The following is a 25,092-nucleotide window of genomic DNA, read 5'->3' as shown; positions in this document are numbered from 1 at the left end:
GGGCAACAAGAGCCAGAGGATGTCTACTAAGAAAATATATAAGTCTTTATCCTCACACTCTTGATATATGGTCTTCTCTGGTCTCTTTATTTTCTCTCCTCACAAATGTCCCTTTTTTTATTTCTTTTACGTTTCTCTCCTGTTTTTCTTGTCTTTTAATCTCTCCTTTCCTCCTCTCTTCTAACACCTCTCGTTTCCTGTCTCTTCTAGCTTCTCTCTTCCTTTACTTTTTATATTTGTGGTATTCATTTATGTCATTTTTATCTTGTATATTTTTCTTGTATCTTTTTCTTATCTTGTGTTTCTCTTCCCCTTCTCTTCAATGATTTCTCATTTCTCTCCTCTCTCTGTTGTTTCTGTTCTGTCTTCTCTCTCCTTGCCTTAATTTTGTTCTGTCTCCTCTTTTGTTGTGTGTGTGTCTTTCTGTCTCTGTCTGTCTCTCTCTCTCTCTCTGGCTCTCTTGCTCTCTCTCTCTCTCTCTCTGGCTCTCTCTCTCTCTGGCTCTCTCTCTCTCTGGCTCTCTCTCTCTCTCTCGCTCTCTCTGGCTCTCTCTCTCTCTCTCTGGCTCTCTCTCTCTCTCTCTGGCTCTCTCTCTCTCTCTCTCTCTCTGGCTCTCTCTCTCTCTCTCTCTGGCTCTCTCTCTCTCTCTCTCTGGCTCTCTCTCTCTCTCTGGCTCTCTCTCTCTCTCTCTCTCTGGCTCTCTCTCTCTCTCTCTCTCTCTCTCTCTCTCTCTCTCTCTCTCTCTCTCTCTCTCTCTCTCTCTCTCTCTCTCTCCCTCTCTCTCCCTCTCTCTCTCTCCCTCTCTCTCTCTCTCTGGCTCTCTCTCTCTCTGGCTCTCTCTCTCTCTGGCTCTCTCTCTCTCTGGCTCTCTCTCTCTCTGTCTCTCTCTCTCTCTCTCTGGCTCTCTCTCTCTCTCTGGCTCTCTCTCTCTCTCTGGCTCTGTCTCTCTCTCTCTGGCTCTCTCGCTCTCTCTGGCTCTTTCGCTCTCTCTGGCTCTTTCGCTCTCTCTGGCTCTCGCTCTCTCTGGCTCTCGCTCTCTCTGGCTCTCTCTCTCTCTCTGGCTCTCTCTCTCTCTCTCTCTCTGGCTCTCTCTCTCTCACTCTCTGGCTCTCTCTCTCTCTCTGACTCACTCTCTCTCTGGCTCACGCTCTCTCTCTCTGGCTCTCGCTCTCTCTCTCTGGCTCTGGGTCTCTCTCTCTGGCTCTCATATTTCATTTGATTTAAAAATGTCTGAGATTTTTTACTTAATCTAAGTTATATTGCATGGTGCTAATATGAATAGTATACATGACTGTTTTTTCTTTTCTTTCTCTTTCTCCCTTTCTTTCTTTCTCTTTCTTTCCTTCTCTCTCTTTTTCTTTCTCTTTCTACATGAATATTATACTTGACTGTGTTTACATTCACTTGTAGATTTTTATTTTTAGTTAATTAGTCCTAAACTTTTGATTAATAGATTTTTATTATTAGTCATAGAAAAACTATAGTGTTATATGTATACTCGGAAAATTTTACTTGTTTTAGTTTTAAGTAACAATAACTGCTTGTAACGTCAGACTGATCTCAGCATGACATGAATCACAGGCTGCTTGATCACAAAATCTATTGTGTTCACATATTGCATATATAGATTTTTAAATTTTTACTTTTATATTCTGTTATAGATATAGTCTATTTCGAGCTATTACATATATTTTGTTGTATTACTCATTCTTAATTAAATAAATATAATATTTTAATTCTCTTTTTGTACCCTATTTATTTGTAATTTACACATACATATATAGGATGTCCATTTCTATCTCAGATGTGTCTTCTTTCTTTCTCTCCCTTTCTATTTCAGATATGAATTACAAAATGATTATACCCTAATTTACCCTAAACGCTCTAATGTAGGTAATTAAAAGATCATAAAAAAGTTTTTAGAAATGTTAATTATATACGTTCTAAGGTTGTATATAAAAGTTCTCAAAAAACCTTTTCTAAACGTATTTATAAACGTGCTGAAAACAATGAAATGTCGTTTTTAGGATGTTTTAAAAACATGAAAATGTTTGCTGGGCAACAACTAACATTACAACAACGAACACCACAATAACGATCACTACAACAACAAACACTACAACAACGAACGCTACAACAACGAACACCACAACAACGAACATTAGAACAACGAACACTACAACAACGAAGGGTATAAGAATAAACTCCACAACAACGGGCATTACAACAAGGAACACTACAACAACGAACACTACAACAACATTCACTACAACAACAAACACTACAACAACAAACACTACAACAACGAACATTACAACAACGAACACCACAACAACAACAACGAACACCATAACAACGAACACTACAACAACGAACACTACAACGACGAACACTACAACAACGAACACTTCAACAACGAACACCACAAAAACGAACACTAAAACAACGAACACTACAACAACGAACACTTCAACAACGAATAATACAACAACGAACACCACAACAACGAACATCACAATAACGAACATCTCAAGAACGAACATCACAACAACGAACACATCAACAACGAACACCACAACAACGAACACTACAAAACGAACACCATAACAATGAACACCACAACAACTAACACCACAAAAACGAATACTGCAACAACGAACACTACAGCAACGAACATCACAACAACGAACACCACAACCTCGAACAAAACAACAACAACGAACACCATAACAACAAACACCATAACAAAGAACACTACAACAACGAACACCACAACAACGAACATCTCAACAACGAACACCACAACAACGAACACTACAACAACGAACACTACAACAACGAACACTACAACAACGAACATCTCAACAACGAACACCACATCAACGAACACTACAACAACGAACATCTCAAAACGAACACCACAACAACGCACACCACAACAACGCACACTAAAACAACGAACACTATAACAATGAACACTACAACAACGAACACTACAACAACGAACACTTCAAAAACGAACATCTCAACAAAGAACACCACAACAACGAACACTACAACAACGAACACTACAACAACGAACACTACAACAACGAACACCACATCAACGAATACCAAAACAACGAACATCTTAACAACGAACATCTCAACAACGAACACTACAACAATGAACACTACAACAACGAACACCACAACAACGAACATCTCAATAACGAACACTATAACAACTAACATCACAAGAACGACCATCACAACAACGAACACTACAACAACGAACACCACATCACTGAACACCACAACAACGAACATCTCAATAACGAACATCTCAACAACGAACATCTCAACAATGAACACTACAACAACGAACATTACAACAACGAACATCACAACCACGAACACCACAACAACGAACATCAACCCAACGAACACCACAACAACGAACATCTCAACAACGAACATCTCAACAACGAACAACTCAACAACGAACATCTCAACAACAAACACCACAACAACGAACTTTACAACAACGAATATCTCAACAACGAACATCTCAACAACGAACCTCTCAAAAACGAACACTACAACAACGAACACCACAACAACGAACATCACAACAACGAACACCACATCAACGAACATCTCAACAACGAACATCTCAACAATGAACGTCAAAACAACGAACAACTGAACAACGAACAATACAACAACGAACAACTCAACAACGAACAATACAACAATGAACACTACAACAACGAACACTACAACAACGAACACTACAAAAACGAACACTACAACAACGAACACTACAATAACGAACACTACAACAACAAACACTACAACAACGAACACCACATCACCGAACACCACAACAACGAACATCTCAACAACGAACATCTCAACAACGAACATCTCAACAACGAACACTACAATAACGAACACCACAACAACGAACATCACAACCACGAACACCACAACAACGAACATCAAACCAACGAACACCACAACAACGAACATCTCAACAACGAACATCTCAACAACGAACATCTCAACAACGAACATCTCAACAACAAACACCACAACAACGAACTTTACAACAACGAACATCTCAACAACGAACATCTCAACAACGAACATCACAAAAACGAACACGACAACAACTAACACCACAACAACGAACTCACAACAACGAACACCACAACAACGAACATCTCAACAACGAACATCTCAACAACGAACGTCTCAACAACGAACATCTCATCAACGAACAGTACAACAATGAACACTACAACAACGAACACCACAACAATGAACACTACAACAAAGAACACCACAACAACGAACTCCACAACAACGAACTTTACAACCACGAACACCACAACAACGAACATTACAACAACAAACATCATAAAAACGACCATTACAACAACAAACACCACAACAACAAACTCACAACAACGAACACCACAACAACGAACACCACAACAACGAACACCACAACAACGAACATCTCAACAACGATCACTGCAACAACGAACACCACAACAACGAACATCTCAACAACGAACACTACAACAACGAACACTACAACAACGAACACTACAAAAACGAACACTACAACAAAGAACACAACAATAACGAACACTACAACAACAAACACTACAACAACGAACACCACATCACCGAACACTACAACAACGAACATATCAACAACGAACATCTCAACAACGAACATCTCAACAGCGAACACTACAACAACGAACACCACAACGACGAACACTACAACAACGAACACCACAACAACGAACATCTCAACAACGAACACTGCAACAACGAACACCACAACAACGAACATCTCAACAACGAACACTACAACAACGAACACTACAACAACGAACACTACAAAAACGAACACTACAACAACGAACACTACAATAACGAACACCACAACAACGAACACCACAAAAATGAGCACTAAAACAACGATCACTACAACAACGAACACTACAACAACGAACACCACAACAACGAACACCACAACAACGAACGTCTCAACAACGAACATCTCATCAACGAACAGTACAACAATGAACACTACAACAACGAACACCACAACAACGGACACTACAACAACGAACACCACAACAACGAACTACACAACAACGAACTTTACAATCACGAACACCACAACAACGAACATTACAACAACGAACATCATAAAAACGACCATTACAACAACGAACACCACAACAACGAACACTACACTAATTAACATTACATCAACGAACATTACAACAATGAACACTACAACAACGAAGAAAACAACAACGAACACATCAACAACGAACACTACAACAACGAACACCACAACAACGAACACCACAACAACAAACACTACAGCAACGAACACCACAACAACGAAATTTACAACAATGAACACTACAACAACTAACATTACAACAACGAACACCACAATAACGATCACTACAGCAACAAACACTACAACAACGAACACTACAACAACATACACTACAACAACGAACACTACAACAACAAACACTACTACTACGAACATTAAAACAATGAACACCACAACAACGAACACAACAACAACAACGAACACTATAACAACGAACACCATAACAACGAACACTAAAACAACGAACACTACAACAACGAATACTACAACAAAGAACACATCAACAACGAACACCACAACAACGAACACTACAAAACGAACACCACAACAATGATCACAACAACAACGAACACCACAAAAACGAATACTGCAACAACGAACACTACAGCAAAGAACATCACAACAACGAACACCACAACCTCGAACAAAACAACAACAACGAACACCATAACAACAAACACCATAAGAAAGAACACTACAACAACGAGCACTACAACAACGAACACTACAACAACGAACATCTCAACAACGAACACCATAACAACTAACACTACAACAACGAACATCTCAAAACGAACACCACAACAACGCACACCACAACAATGCACACTAAAACAACGAACACTACAACTATGAACACTACAACAACGAACACTACAACAACGAACACTACAAAAACGAACATCTCAACAACGAACACCACAACAACGAACACCATAACAACGAACAATACAACAACGAACACTACAACAACGAACACCACATCAACGAACACCATAACAACGAACATCTTAACAACGAACATCTCAACAACGAACACTACAACAATGAACACTACAACAACGAACACCACAACAACGAACATCTCAACAACGAACACTATAACAACTAACACCACAAGAACGACCATCACAACAACGAACATCTCAGCAACGAACATCTCAACAACGAACACTACAACAACGAACACCACATCACTGAACACCACAACAACGAACATCTCAACAACGAACATCTCAACAACGAATATCTCAACAACGAACACTACAACAACGAACACCACAACAACGAACATCACAACCACGAACACTACAACAACGAACATCAACCCAACGAACACCACAACAACGAACATCTCAACAACGAACATCTCAACAGCGAACATCTCAACAACGAACATCTCAACAACAAACACCACTACAACGAACTTTACAACAACGAACATCTCAACAGCGAACATCTCAACAACGAACATCTCAAAAACGAACACGACAACAACGAACACCACAACAACGAACTCACAACAACGAACACCACAACAACGAACATCTCAACAACGAACATCTCAACAACGAACGTCTCAACAACGAACATCTCATCAACGAACAGTACAACAATGAACACTACAACAACGAACACCACAACAACGAACACTACAACAAAGAACACCACAACAACGAACTCCACAACAACGAACTTAACAACCACGAACACCACAACAACGAACATTACAACAACGAACACCATAAAAACGACCATTACAACAACGAACACCACAACAACGAACACCAGAACAACGAACTCACAACAACGAACACCACAACAACGAACACCACAACAACGAACATCTCAACAACGAACACTGCAACAACGAACACCACAACAACGAACATCTCAACAACGAACACTACAACAACGAACACTACAACAACGAACACTACAAAAACGAACACTACAACAACGAACACTACAAAAACGAACACTACAACAACAAACACTACAACAACGAACACCACATCACCGAACACCACAACAACGAACATCTCAACAACGAACATCTCAACAACGAACATCTCAAAAACGAACACTACAACAACGAACACCACAACGACGAACACTACAACAACGAACACTTCAACAACGAACACCACAAAAATGAGAACTAAAACAACGAACACTACAACAACGAACACTACAACAACGAACACTACAACAACGAACACCACAACAACGAACATCTCAACAACGAACACTGCAAAAACGAACACCACAACAACGAACATCTCAACAACGAACACTACAACAACGAACACTACAACAACGAACACTACAAAAACGAACACTACAACAACGAACACTACAATAACGAACACTACAACAACAAACACTACAACAACGAACACCACATCACCGAACATCTCAACAACGAACATCTCAACAACAAACACCACAACAACGAACTTTACAACAACGAACATCTCAACAACGAACATCTCAACAACGAACATCACAAAAACGAACACGACAACAACTAACACCACAACAACGAACTCACAACAACGAACACCACAACAACGAACATCTCAACAACGAACATCTCAACAACGAACGTCTCAACAACGAACATCTCATCAACGAACAGTACAACAATGAACACTACAACAACGAACACCACAACAATGAACACTACAACAAAGAACACCACAACAACGAACTCCACAACAACGAACTTTACAACCACGAACACCACAACAACGAACATTACAACAACAAACATCATAAAAACGACCATTACAACAACAAACACCACAACAACAAACTCACAACAACGAACACCACAACAACGAACACCACAACAACGAACTCACAACAGCGAACACCACAACAACGAACACCACAACAACGAACATCTCAACAACGATCACTGCAACAACGAACACCACAACAACGAACATCTCAACAACGAATATCTCAACAACGAACACTACAACAACGAACACCACAACAACGAACATCACAACCACGAACACTACAACAACGAACATCAACCCAACGAACACCACAACAACGAACATCTCAACAACGAACATCTCAACAGCGAACATCTCAACAACGAACATCTCAACAACAAACACCACTACAACGAACTTTACAACAACGAACATCTCAACAGCGAACATCTCAACAACGAACATCTCAAAAACGAACACGACAACAACGAACACCACAACAACGAACTCACAACAACGAACACTACAAAAACGAACACTACAACAAAGAACACAACAATAACGAACACTACAACAACAAACACTACAACAACGAACACCACATCACCGAACACTACAACAACGAACATATCAACGACGAACATCTCAACAACGAACATCTCAACAGCGAACACTACAACAACGAACACCACAACGACGAACACTACAACAACGAACACTTCAACAACGAACACCACAAAAATGAGCACTAAAACAACGAACACTACAACAACGAACACTACAACAACGAACACTACAACAACGAACACCACAACAACGAACATCTCAACAACGAACACTGCAACAACGAACACCACAACAACGAACATCTCAACAACGAACACTACAACAACGAACACTACAACAACGAACACTACAAAAACGAACACTACAACAACGAACACTACAATAACGAACACCACAACAACGAACACCACAAAAATGAGCACTAAAACAACGATCACTACAACAACGAACACTACAACAACGAACACCACAACAACGAACACCACAACAACGAACGTCTCAACAACGAACATCTCATCAACGAACAGTACAACAATGAACACTACAACAACGAACACCACAACAACGGACACTACAACAACGAACACCACAACAACGAACTACACAACAACGAACTTTACAATCACGAACACCACAACAACGAACATTACAACAACGAACATCATAAAAACGACCATTACAACAACGAACACCACAACAACGAACACTACACTAATTAACATTACATCAACGAACATTACAACAATGAACACTACAACAACGAAGAAAACAACAACGAACACATCAACAACGAACACTACAACAACGAACACCACAACAACGAACACCACAACAACAAACACTACAGCAACGAACACCACAACAACGAAATTTACAACAATGAACACTACAACAACTAACATTACAACAACGAACACCACAATAACGATCACTACAGCAACAAACACTACAACAACGAACACTACAACAACATACACTACAACAACGAACACTACAACAACAAACACTACTACTACGAACATTAAAACAATGAACACCACAACAACGAACACAACAACAACAACGAACACTATAACAACGAACACCATAACAACGAACACTAAAACAACGAACACTACAACAACGAATACTACAACAAAGAACACATCAACAACGAACACCACAACAACGAACACTACAAAACGAACACCACAACAATGATCACAACAACAACGAACACCACAAAAACGAATACTGCAACAACGAACACTACAGCAAAGAACATCACAACAACGAACACCACAACCTCGAACAAAACAACAACAACGAACACCATAACAACAAACACCATAAGAAAGAACACTACAACAACGAGCACTACAACAACGAACACTACAACAACGAACATCTCAACAACGAACACCATAACAACTAACACTACAACAACGAACATCTCAAAACGAACACCACAACAACGCACACCACAACAATGCACACTAAAACAACGAACACTACAACTATGAACACTACAACAACGAACACTACAACAACGAACACTACAAAAACGAACATCTCAACAACGAACACCACAACAACGAACACCATAACAACGAACAATACAACAACGAACACTACAACAACGAACACCACATCAACGAACACCATAACAACGAACATCTTAACAACGAACATCTCAACAACGAACACTACAACAATGAACACTACAACAACGAACACCACAACAACGAACATCTCAACAACGAACACTATAACAACTAACACCACAAGAACGACCATCACAACAACGAACATCTCAGCAACGAACATCTCAACAACGAACACTACAACAACGAACACCACATCACTGAACACCACAACAACAAACATCTCAACAACGAACATCTCAACAACGAATATCTCAACAACGAACACTACAACAACGAACACCACAACAACGAACATCACAACCACGAACACTACAACAACGAACATCAACCCAACGAACACCACAACAACGAACATCTCAACAACGAACATCTCAACAGCGAACATCTCAACAACGAACATCTCAACAACAAACACCACTACAACGAACTTTACAACAACGAACATCTCAACAGCGAACATCTCAACAACGAACATCTCAAAAACGAACACGACAACAACGAACACCACAACAACGAACTCACAACAACGAACACCACAACAACGAACATCTCAACAACGAACATCTCAACAACGAACGTCTCAACAACGAACATCTCATCAACGAACAGTACAACAATGAACACTACAACAACGAACACCACAACAACGAACACTACAACAAAGAACACCACAACAACGAACTCCACAACAACGAACTTAACAACCACGAACACCACAACAACGAACATTACAACAACGAACACCATAAAAACGACCATTACAACAACGAACACCACAACAACGAACACCAGAACAACGAACTCACAACAACGAACACCACAACAACGAACACCACAACAACGAACATCTCAACAACGAACACTGCAACAACGAACACCACAACAACGAACATCTCAACAACGAACACTACAACAACGAACACTACAACAACGAACACTACAAAAACGAACACTACAACAACGAACACTACAAAAACGAACACTACAACAACAAACACTACAACAACGAACACCACATCACCGAACACCACAACAACGAACATCTCAACAACGAACATCTCAACAACGAACATCTCAAAAACGAACACTACAACAACGAACACCACAACGACGAACACTACAACAACGAACACTTCAACAACGAACACCACAAAAATGAGAACTAAAACAACGAACACTACAACAACAAACACTACAACAACGAACACTACAACAACGAACACCACAACAACGAACATCTCAACAACGAACACTGCAAAAACGAACACCACAACAACGAACATCTCAACAACGAACACTACAACAACGAACACTACAACAACGAACACTACAAAAACGAACACTACAACAACGAACACTACAATAACGAACACTACAACAACAAACACTACAACAACGAACACCACATCACCGAACATCTCAACAACGAACATCTCAACAACAAACACCACAACAACGAACTTTACAACAACGAACATCTCAACAACGAACATCTCAACAACGAACATCACAAAAACGAACACGACAACAACTAACACCACAACAACGAACTCACAACAACGAACACCACAACAACGAACATCTCAACAACGAACATCTCAACAACGAACGTCTCAACAACGAACATCTCATCAACGAACAGTACAACAATGAACACTACAACAACGAACACCACAACAATGAACACTACAACAAAGAACACCACAACAACGAACTCCACAACAACGAACTTTACAACCACGAACACCACAACAACGAACATTACAACAACAAACATCATAAAAACGACCATTACAACAACAAACACCACAACAACAAACTCACAACAACGAACACCACAACAACGAACACCACAACAACGAACTCACAACAGCGAACACCACAACAACGAACACCACAACAACGAACATCTCAACAACGATCACTGCAACAACGAACACCACAACAACGAACATCTCAACAACGAATATCTCAACAACGAACACTACAACAACGAACACCACAACAACGAACATCACAACCACGAACACTACAACAACGAACATCAACCCAACGAACACCACAACAACGAACATCTCAACAACGAACATCTCAACAGCGAACATCTCAACAACGAACATCTCAACAACAAACACCACTACAACGAACTTTACAACAACGAACATCTCAACAGCGAACATCTCAACAACGAACATCTCAAAAACGAACACGACAACAACGAACACCACAACAACGAACTCACAACAACGAACACTACAAAAACGAACACTACAACAAAGAACACAACAATAACGAACACTACAACAACAAACACTACAACAACGAACACCACATCACCGAACACTACAACAACGAACATATCAACGACGAACATCTCAACAACGAACATCTCAACAGCGAACACTACAACAACGAACACCACAACGACGAACACTACAACAACGAACACTTCAACAACGAACACCACAAAAATGAGCACTAAAACAACGAACACTACAACAACGAACACTACAACAACGAACACTACAACAACGAACACCACAACAACGAACATCTCAACAACGAACACTGCAACAACGAACACCACAACAACGAACATCTCAACAACGAACACTACAACAACGAACACTACAACAACGAACACTACAAAAACGAACACTACAACAACGAACACTACAATAACGAACACCACAACAACGAACACCACAAAAATGAGCACTAAAACAACGATCACTACAACAACGAACACTACAACAACGAACACCACAACAACGAACACCACAACAACGAACGTCTCAACAACGAACATCTCATCAACGAACAGTACAACAATGAACACTACAACAACGAACACCACAACAACGGACACTACAACAACGAACACCACAACAACGAACTACACAACAACGAACTTTACAATCACGAACACCACAACAACGAACATTACAACAACGAACATCATAAAAACGACCATTACAACAACGAACACCACAACAACGAACACTACACTAATTAACATTACATCAACGAACATTACAACAATGAACACTACAACAACGAAGAAAACAACAACGAACACATCAACAACGAACACTACAACAACGAACACCACAACAACGAACACCACAACAACAAACACTACAGCAACGAACACCACAACAACGAAATTTACAACAATGAACACTACAACAACTAACATTACAACAACGAACACCACAATAACGATCACTACAGCAACAAACACTACAACAACGAACACTACAACAACATACACTACAACAACGAACACTACAACAACAAACACTACAACTACGAACATTAAAACAATGAACACCACAACAACGAACACAACAACAACAACGAACACTATAACAACGAACACCATAACAACGAACACTAAAACAACGAACACTACAACAACGAATACTACAACAAAGAACACATCAACAACGAACACCACAACAACGAACACTACAAAACGAACACCACAACAATGATCACAACAACAACGAACACCACAAAAACGAATACTGCAACAACGAACACTACAGCAAAGAACATCACAACAACGAACACCACAACCTCGAACAAAACAACAACAACGAACACCATAACAACAAACACCATAAGAAAGAACACTACAACAACGAGCACTACAACAACGAACACTACAACAACGAACATCTCAACAACGAACACCATAACAACTAACACTACAACAACGAACATCTCAAAACGAACACCACAACAACGCACACCACAACAATGCACACTAAAACAACGAACACTACAACTATGAACACTACAACAACGAACACTACAACAACGAACACTACAAAAACGAACATCTCAACAACGAACACCACAACAACGAACACCATAACAACGAACAATACAACAACGAACACTACAACAACGAACACCACATCAACGAACACCATAACAACGAACATCTTAACAACGAACATCTCAACAACGAACACTACAACAATGAACACTACAACAACGAACACCACAACAACGAACATCTCAACAACGAACACTATAACAACTAACACCACAAGAACGACCATCACAACAACGAACATCTCAGCAACGAACATCTCAACAACGAACACTACAACAACGAACACCACATCACTGAACACCACAACAACGAACATCTCAACAACGAACATCTCAACAACGAATATCTCAACACCGAACACTACAACAACGAACACCACAACAACGAACATCACAACCACGAACACTACAACAACGAACATCAACCCAACGAACACCACAACAACGAACATCTCAACAACGAACATCTCAACAGCGAACATCTCAACAACGAACATCTCAACAACAAACACCACTACAACGAACTTTACAACAACGAACATCTCAACAGCGAACATCTCAACAACGAACATCTCAAAAACGAACACGACAACAACGAACACCACAACAACGAACTCACAACAACGAACACCACAACAACGAACATCTCAACAACGAACATCTCAACAACGAACGTCTCAACAACGAACATCTCATCAACGAACAGTACAACAATGAACACTACAACAACGAACACCACAACAACGAACACTACAACAAAGAACACCACAACAACGAACTCCACAACAACGAACTTAACAACCACGAACACCACAACAACGAACATTACAACAACGAACACCATAAAAACGACCATTACAACAACGAACACCACAACAACGAACACCAGAACAACGAACTCACAACAACGAACTCCACAACAACGAACACCACAACAACGAACATCTCAACAACGAACACTGCAACAACGAACACCACAACAACGAACATCTCAACAACGAACACTACAACAACGAACACTACAACAACGAACACTACAAAAACGAACACTACAACAACGAACACTACAATAACGAACACTACAACAACAAACACTACAACAACGAACACCACATCACCGAACACCACAACAACGAACATCTCAACAACGAACATCTCAACAACGAACATCTCAAAAACGAACACTACAACAACGAACACCACAACGACGAACACTACAACAACGAACACTTCAACAACGAACACCACAAAAATGAGAACTAAAACAACGAACACTACAACAACGAACACTACAACAACGAACACTACAACAACGAACACCACAACAACGAACATCTCAACAACGAACACTGCAAAAACGAACACCACAACAACGAACATCTCAACAACGAACACTACAACAACGAACACTACAACAACGAACACTACAAAAACGAACACTACAATAACGAACACTACAATAACGAACACCACAACAACGAACACCACAAAAATGAGCACTAAAACAACGAACACTACAACAACGAACACTACAACCACGAACACCACAACAACCAACACCACAACAACGAAATTTACAACAATGAACACTACAACAACTAACATTACAACAACGAACACCACAATAACGATCACTACAACAACAAACACTACAACAACGAACGCTTCAACAACGAACACCACAACAACGAACATTAGAACAACGAACACTACAACAACGAAGGTTATAAGAATAAACTCCACAACAACGGACATTACAACAAGGAACACTACAACAACGAACACTACAACAACATACACTACAACAACGAACACTACAACAACAAACACTACAACAACGAACATTAAAACAATGAACACCACAACAGCGAACACAACAACAACAACGAACACTATAACAACGAACACTATAACAACGAACACTACAACAACGAACAAAACAACAACAAACACCAAAACAACGAACACTTCAACAACGAACACCACAACAACGAACATCTCAACAACGAACACTGCAACAACGAACACCACAACAACGAACATCTCAACAACGAACACTACAACAGCGAACACTACAACAATGAACACTACAAAAACGAACACTACAACAACGAACACTACAATAACGAACACTACAACAACAAACACTACAACAACGAACACCACATCACCGAACACCACAACAACGAACATCTCAACAACAAACACCACAACAACGAACACCTCAACAACGAACACTACAACAACGAACATCTCAACAACGAACACTGCAACAACGAACACCACAACAACGAACATCTCAACAACGAACACTACAACAACGAACACTACAACAACGAACACTACAAAAACGAACACTACAACAACGAACACTACAATAACGAACACTACAACAACAAACACTACAACAACGAACACCACATCCCCCACACCACAACAACGAACATCTCAACAACGAACATCTCAACAACGAACATCTCAACAACGAACACTACAACAACGAACACTAGAACAACGAACACCACAACAACGAACACCACAATAATGAACACTACAACAACGAACACTAGAACAACGAACACCACAACAACGAACACCACAATAATGAACACTACAACAACGAAAATAAGAACAACGAACACTACAACAACGAACACTACAGCTACGAAAACCTTAACAACAAACACCACAACAACGAACTTTACAACAACGAACACCTCAACAACGAACGTTACAACAACGAAAATCACAAAAACGACCATTACAACAACGAACACCACTACAACGAACACTACAATAATTAACACTACAACAACGAACAATACAACATTGAACACTACAACAACGAACAAAACAACAACGAACACTTCAACAACGAACACTACAACAACGAACACCACAACAACGAACACCACAACAACGAACACTACAACAACGAACACCACAACAACGAACACCACAACAACGAACACTACCACAACGAACAATACGACAACGAAAATTACAACAATGAACACTACAACAACTAACATTACAACAACGAACACTATAACAACAAACACTACAACAACGAACGCTACAACAACGAACACCACAACAACGATCATTAGAACAACGAACACTAAAACAACGAACGTTATAAGAACGAACTCCACAACAATGAACACTACAACAACGAACACTACAACAACATACACTACAACAACGAACACTACAACAACAAACACTACAACAACGAACATTACAACAATGAACACTACAAGAACGAACACTACAACAACGAACAGTACAACAACGAACACCACAACAACGAACATTACAACAACGAACACTACAACAACGAACACTACAACAACGAACACTTCAACAACGAACTTTACAACAATGAACACTACAACAACGAACACTACAAAAACGAACACTACAACAACGAACACTACAATAACGAACACTACAACAACAAACACTACAACAACGAACACCACATCACCGAACACCACAACAACAAACATCTCAACAACGACCATCTCAACAACGAACACTACAACAACGAACACCACAACGACGAACACTACAACAACGAACACTTCAACAACGAACACCACAAAAATGAGCACTAAAACAACGAACACTACAACAACGTACACTACAACAACGAACACTACAACAACGAACACCACAACAACGAACATCTCAACAACGAACAATGCAACAACGAACACCACAACAACGAACATCTCAACAACGAACACTACAACAACGAACACTACAACAACGAACACTACAAAAACGAACACTACAACAACGAACACTTCAATAACGAACACTACAACAACAAACACTACAACAACGAACACCACATCACCGAACACCACAACAACGAACATCTCAACAACGAACATCTCAACAACGAACATCTCAACAACGAACACTACAACAACGAACACCACAACAACGAACATCACAACCACGAACACCACAACAACGAACATCAACCCAACGAAAACCACAACAACGAACATCTCAACAACGAACATCTCAACAACGAACATCTCAACAACGAACATCTCAACAACATACACCACAACAACGAACTTTGCAACAACGAACATCTCAACAACGAACATCTCAACAACTAACATCTCAAAAACGAACACGACAACAACGAACACCACAACAACGAACTCACAACAACGAACACCACAACAACGAACATCTCAACAACGAACATCTCAACAACGAACGTCTCAACAACGAACATCTCATCAACGAACAGTACAACAATGAACAATACAACAACGAACTTTACAACAACGAACACTACAACAACAAACACTACAACAACGGACGCTACAACAACGAACACCACAACAACGAACATCATAAAAACGACCATTACAACAACGAACACTACAACAACAAACACTACAACAAAGAACATTACAACAACGAACACTACAACAACGAACACTACAAATACGAACATTACAACAATGAACACTACAACAACGTAGTGTACGTAGTGAACACTACAACAACATACACTACAACAACGAACATTACAACAACGAACACTACAACAACTAACATTACAACAATGAACACTACAACAACGAACATTACAACAATCAACATTGCAAGAACGAACACTACGACAAAGAACATTACAACAATGAACACTTCAACAACGAACACCACAATAATGAACACTACAACAACGAAAATCAGAACAACGAACACTACAACAACGAACACTACAACAACGAACACTACAACAACGAACACTACAACGACGAACACTACAACTACGAACATCTAAACAACAAACACCACAACAACGAACATTACATCAACGAACATATCAACAACGAACACTACAACAACGAACACCACAACAACGAACATCACAAAAACGAACACCACAACAGCGAACATCTCAACAACGAACATCTGAACAACGAACACTACAACAACGCACACTACAACAACGAACACCACATCAACGAAGACCATAACAACGACCATCTCAACAACGAAAATCTCAACGACGAACATCTCAACAACGAACACTACAACAACACAACAACGTACGTTATAAGAACGAACTCCACAACAATGGACATTACAACAATGAACACTACAACAACGAACACTACAACAACGAATATTACAATAACGGACATTACACCAAGGAACACTTCAATAACGAACACTACAACAACATACATTAAAACAACGTACACTACAACAACAAACACTTCAACAACGAACATTACAACAATGAACACTACAACAACGAACAATACAACAACGAACATTACAGCAACGAACACTACAACAACGAACACTACAACAACGAACACTACAACAACAAACATTACAACAACAAACACTACAACAACGAACACTACAACAACGAACACTACAACAACGAACATTACAACAATGAACACCACAACAACGAACACAACAACACCAACGAACACCATAACAACGAACACTACAACAACGAACACCACAACAACGATCATCTCAACAACGAACACCACAACAACGCACACCACAACAACGCACACTACAACAACGAACACTAGAACAACGAACACTACAACAACGAACACCACAAGAACGATCATTACAACAACGAACATCTCAAAATCGAACATCTCAACAACGAACACTACAACAACGAACAATACAACAACGAACACCACAATAATGAACATCTCAACAACGAACACTACAACAACGAACAATACAACAACGAACACAACAACAACGAACACCACACCAACGAACTTTGAAACAACGAACACCACAACAACGAACACTACAACAACCATCACTACTACAACGAACACTACAACAATGAACACTACGACAACGAACACCACGACAACGAACACCACGACAACGAACACTACAACAACGAACATCCCAACAACGAACATCTCATCAACTAACACCAAAACAACGAGCACTACAACAACGAACACAACAACAATGAACACAACAACAACAACAAACACTACAACAACGAACATAACTACAACGACCACAACAACAACGAACACTCCAACAACGAACACTACAACAACGAACACTACAACAGCTAACACTACAACAACTAACACTACAACAACGAATACCACAACAACGAGCATCTCAAAAACGAACACTACAACAACGAACACACCAACAACGAACGCAACAACGACGAACACTAGAACAACGAACACTACAACATCGAACACTACAACAACGAACACCACATAGACGAACTCTAATACAACGAACTCTAAAACAACGAATTCTACAACATCGAACACTACAACAACGAACAACACCACACCGAACACAACAACAACGAACACCACAACGACGAACACTAAGACAACGAACACCATATGAACGAACACTAAAACAACGAACACTACAACAACGAATACTACAACAACGAACATTACAACAACGAACATCACAACAACGAACACTACAACAATGAACACCACTACAACGAACACCACAATAACGAGCATTACAACAATGAACAACACAACAACGAACACTACAACAACGAACACCACATCAACGAACACCATAACAACATCTCAACAAAAAACACAACAACAACGAACACTGCAACACCGAACACCACAATAACGAGCATTACAACAATGAACAATACAACAACGAACACTACAACAACGAACACCACATCAACGAACACCATAACAACGAACATCTCAACAACGAAAATCTCAACAACGAACATCTCAACAACGAACACAACATCAACGAACACCACAACAACGAACATTACAACAACGAACACCACAACAACGAACATTACAACAACGAACACCACAACAACGAACATCTCAACAACGAACATCTCAACAACGAACACCTCAACAACGAACACTGCAACAATAAACACTACAACAACGAACACCACAACAACGAACATCTCAACAACGAACACCACAATAATGACCATCACAACAACGACCATCTCAACAACGAACACTACAACAATGAACACTACAACAACGAACAAAATCACAGCGAACACTTCAACAACGAACACTACAACAACGAACACCACAACAACGAACACCACAACAACGAACACTACAACAACGAACACCACAACAACGAAAATTACAACAACTAACATTATAACAACGAATATCACAACAACGAACATTAGAACAACGAAAACTACAATAACGAACGATATAAGATCGAACTCCACAACAACGGACATTACAACAATGAACACTACAACAACAACGTTATCAGAACGAACTCCACAACAACGGACATTACAACAAGGAACACTAGAACAACGAATACTACAACAACATACACTAAAACAACGTACACTACAACAACAAACACTAAAACAACGAATATTACAACAATGAACACTACAACAACGAACACCACAACAACGAACATTACAACAACGAACACCACAACAACGAACATCTCAACAACGAACATCTCAACAACGAACACCTCAACAACGAACACTGCAACAATAAACACTACAACATCGAACACCACAACAACGAACATCTCAACAACGAACACTACAACAACGAACACCAGAATAATGACCATCACAACAACGACCATCTCAACAACGAACACTACAACAATGAACACTACAACAACAAACACCACAACAACGAACTTTACACCAACGAACACCACAACAACGAACACTACAACAACGAACAACACAACAACGAACTCCACAACAACGAACTTTACAACAACGAACACCACAACAACGAACATTACAACAACGAACATCACAAAAACGACCATTACAACAACGAACACCACAACAACGAACACTACAATAATTAACACTACAACAACGAACAATACAACAATGAACACTACAACAACGAACAAAATCACAGCGAACACTTCAACAACGAACACTACAACAACCAACACCACAACAACGAACACCACAACAACGAACACTACAACAACGAACACCACAACAACGAAAATTACAACAACTAACATTATAACAACGAATATCACAACAACGAACATTAGAACAACGAAAACTACAATAACGAACGTTATAAGATCGAACTCCACAACAACGGACATTACAACAATGAACACTACAACAACAACGTTATCAGAACGAACTCCACAACAACGGACATTACAACAAGGAACACTAGAACAACGAATACTACAACAACATACACTAAAACAACGTACACTACAACAACAAACACTAAAACAACGAACATTACAACAATGAACACTACAACAACGAACACTACAACAACGAACATTACAACAACGAACACTACAACAACTAACATTACTACAATGAACACTACAACAACGAACATTACAATGATGAACACTACTAGAACGAACACTACAACAACGAACATTACAACAACGAACACTTCAACAACAAACATTACAACAACGAACACTACAACAACGAACACTACAACAACGAACATTACAACAATGAACACTACAACAACGAACACAACAACAACAACGAACACCATAACAACGAACACTACAACAACGAACACCACAACAACGCTCATCTCAAAAACGAACACAACACCAACGCACACCACAACAACGCACACTACAACAATGAACACTATAACAACGAACACTACAACAACCAACATCTCAACAACTAACACCACAACAACGAACACTACAACAACGAACACTACAACAACGAAAAACTCAACTACGAACATCTCAACAACGAACACTACAACAACGAACACTACAACAACCAACAATACAACAACGAACACCACAATAATGATCACTACAACAACGAAAATCAGAACAACGAACACTACAACAACGAAAACCTCAACAACAAACACCACAACAACGAACTTTAAAAAAACGAACACCTCAACAACAAACACCACAACAACGAACTTTAAAAAAACGAACACCACAACAACGAACACAACAACAACGATCACTACAACAACGAACACTACAACAATGAACACTACGACAACGAACACCACGACAACGAACACCACAACAACGAACACTACAACAACGAACATCTCAACAACGAACATCTCAACAATGAACACCACAACAACGAACACCACAACAACTAACACTACAACAACGAACACAACAACAATGAACACAAAAACAACAACAAACACTAAAACAACGAACACCACTACAACGAACAAAACAAACAATGAACAATACAACAACGACCACTACAAAAACGAACACTACAACAACGAACACTACAACAACTAACACTACAACAACGAACACTACAACAATGAACACCACAACAACGAACATCTCAACAACGATCAACTCAACGATGAACACTACAACAACGAACACAACAACAACAACGAACACCATAACAACGAACACTACAACAACGAACACCACAACAACGATCATCTCAACAACGAACACTACAACAACGAACACAACAAACAACGAACAATACAACAACGGCCACTACAACAACGAACACTACAACAACTAACACTACAACAACGAACACCACAATCACGAACACCACAATTACGAACATTTCAACAACGAACACTACAACAACGAAAACCACAACAACGATCATCTCAACAACGAACATCACAACACCGAACACTACAACAACGAACACCACAACAACGAACACCACAACAATGAACAATACAACAACGAACACTACAACAACGAACATCACACCAATGAACACCATAACAACGAACATCTGAACAACGAAAATCTCAACGACGAACATCTCAACAACGAACACTACATCAACGAACACCACAACAACGAACATTACAACAACGAACACCACAACAACGAACATTACAACAACGAACACCACAACAACGAACATCTCAACAACGAACATCTCAACAACGAACACCTCAACAACGAACACTATAACAATAAACACTACAACAACGAACACCACAGCAACGAACATCTCAACAACGAACACTACAATAACGACCATCACAACAACGACCATCTCAACAACGAACACTACAACAATGAACACTACAACAACAAACACCACAACAACGAACTTTACACCAACGAACACCACAACAACGAACACTACAACAACGAACAACACAACAACAACGAACTTTACAACAACGAACACCACAACAACGAACATTACAACAACGAACATCACAAAAACGACCATTACAACAACGAACACCACAACAACGAACACTACAATAATTAACACTACAACAACGAACAATACAACAATGAACACTACAACAACGAACAACGCAACAACGAACTCCACAACAACGAACTTTACAACAACAAACACCACAACAATGAACATTACAACAACGAACATCACAAAAACGACCATTACAACAACGAACACCACAACAACGAACACTACAATAATTAACACTACAACAACGAACAATACAACAATGAACACTACAACAACGAACAAAACCACAACGAACACTTCAACAACGAACACTAGAACAACGAACACCACATCAACGAACACCACAACAACGAACACTACAACAACGAACACCACAACAACGAAAATTACAACAATGAACACTACAACAACTAACATTATAACAACGAATACCACAACAACGAATTTTAGAACAACGAAAACTACAACAACGAACGTTATAAGATCGAACTCCACAACAACGGACATTACAACAATGAACACTACAACAACAACGTTATCAGAACGAACTCCACAACAACGGACATTACAACAAGGACCACTAGAACAACGAATACTACAACAACATACACTAAAACAACGTACACTACAACAACAAACACTAAAACAACGTACATTACAACAATGAACACTACAACAACGAACACTACAACAACGAACATTACAACAACGAACACTACAACAACTAACATTACAACAATGAACACTACAACAACGAACATTACTGTTGGAAATTTCCAACACCGAATACAACACTGTTGTATTCTCATTAATTATTACTAATTCTACTAATCATTGTAGTAAGTAAAATTAACCCAGCGAAGAATTCACATATACTAATAA

This window comes from Procambarus clarkii, chromosome 33 (genome assembly GCF_040958095.1).
Source record: "Procambarus clarkii isolate CNS0578487 chromosome 33, FALCON_Pclarkii_2.0, whole genome shotgun sequence".
NCBI classification, from domain to species: domain Eukaryota; kingdom Metazoa; phylum Arthropoda; class Malacostraca; order Decapoda; family Cambaridae; genus Procambarus; species Procambarus clarkii.
The sequence above is the reverse complement of the archived record's forward strand: the minus strand, read 5'-3'. Positions refer to the sequence as shown.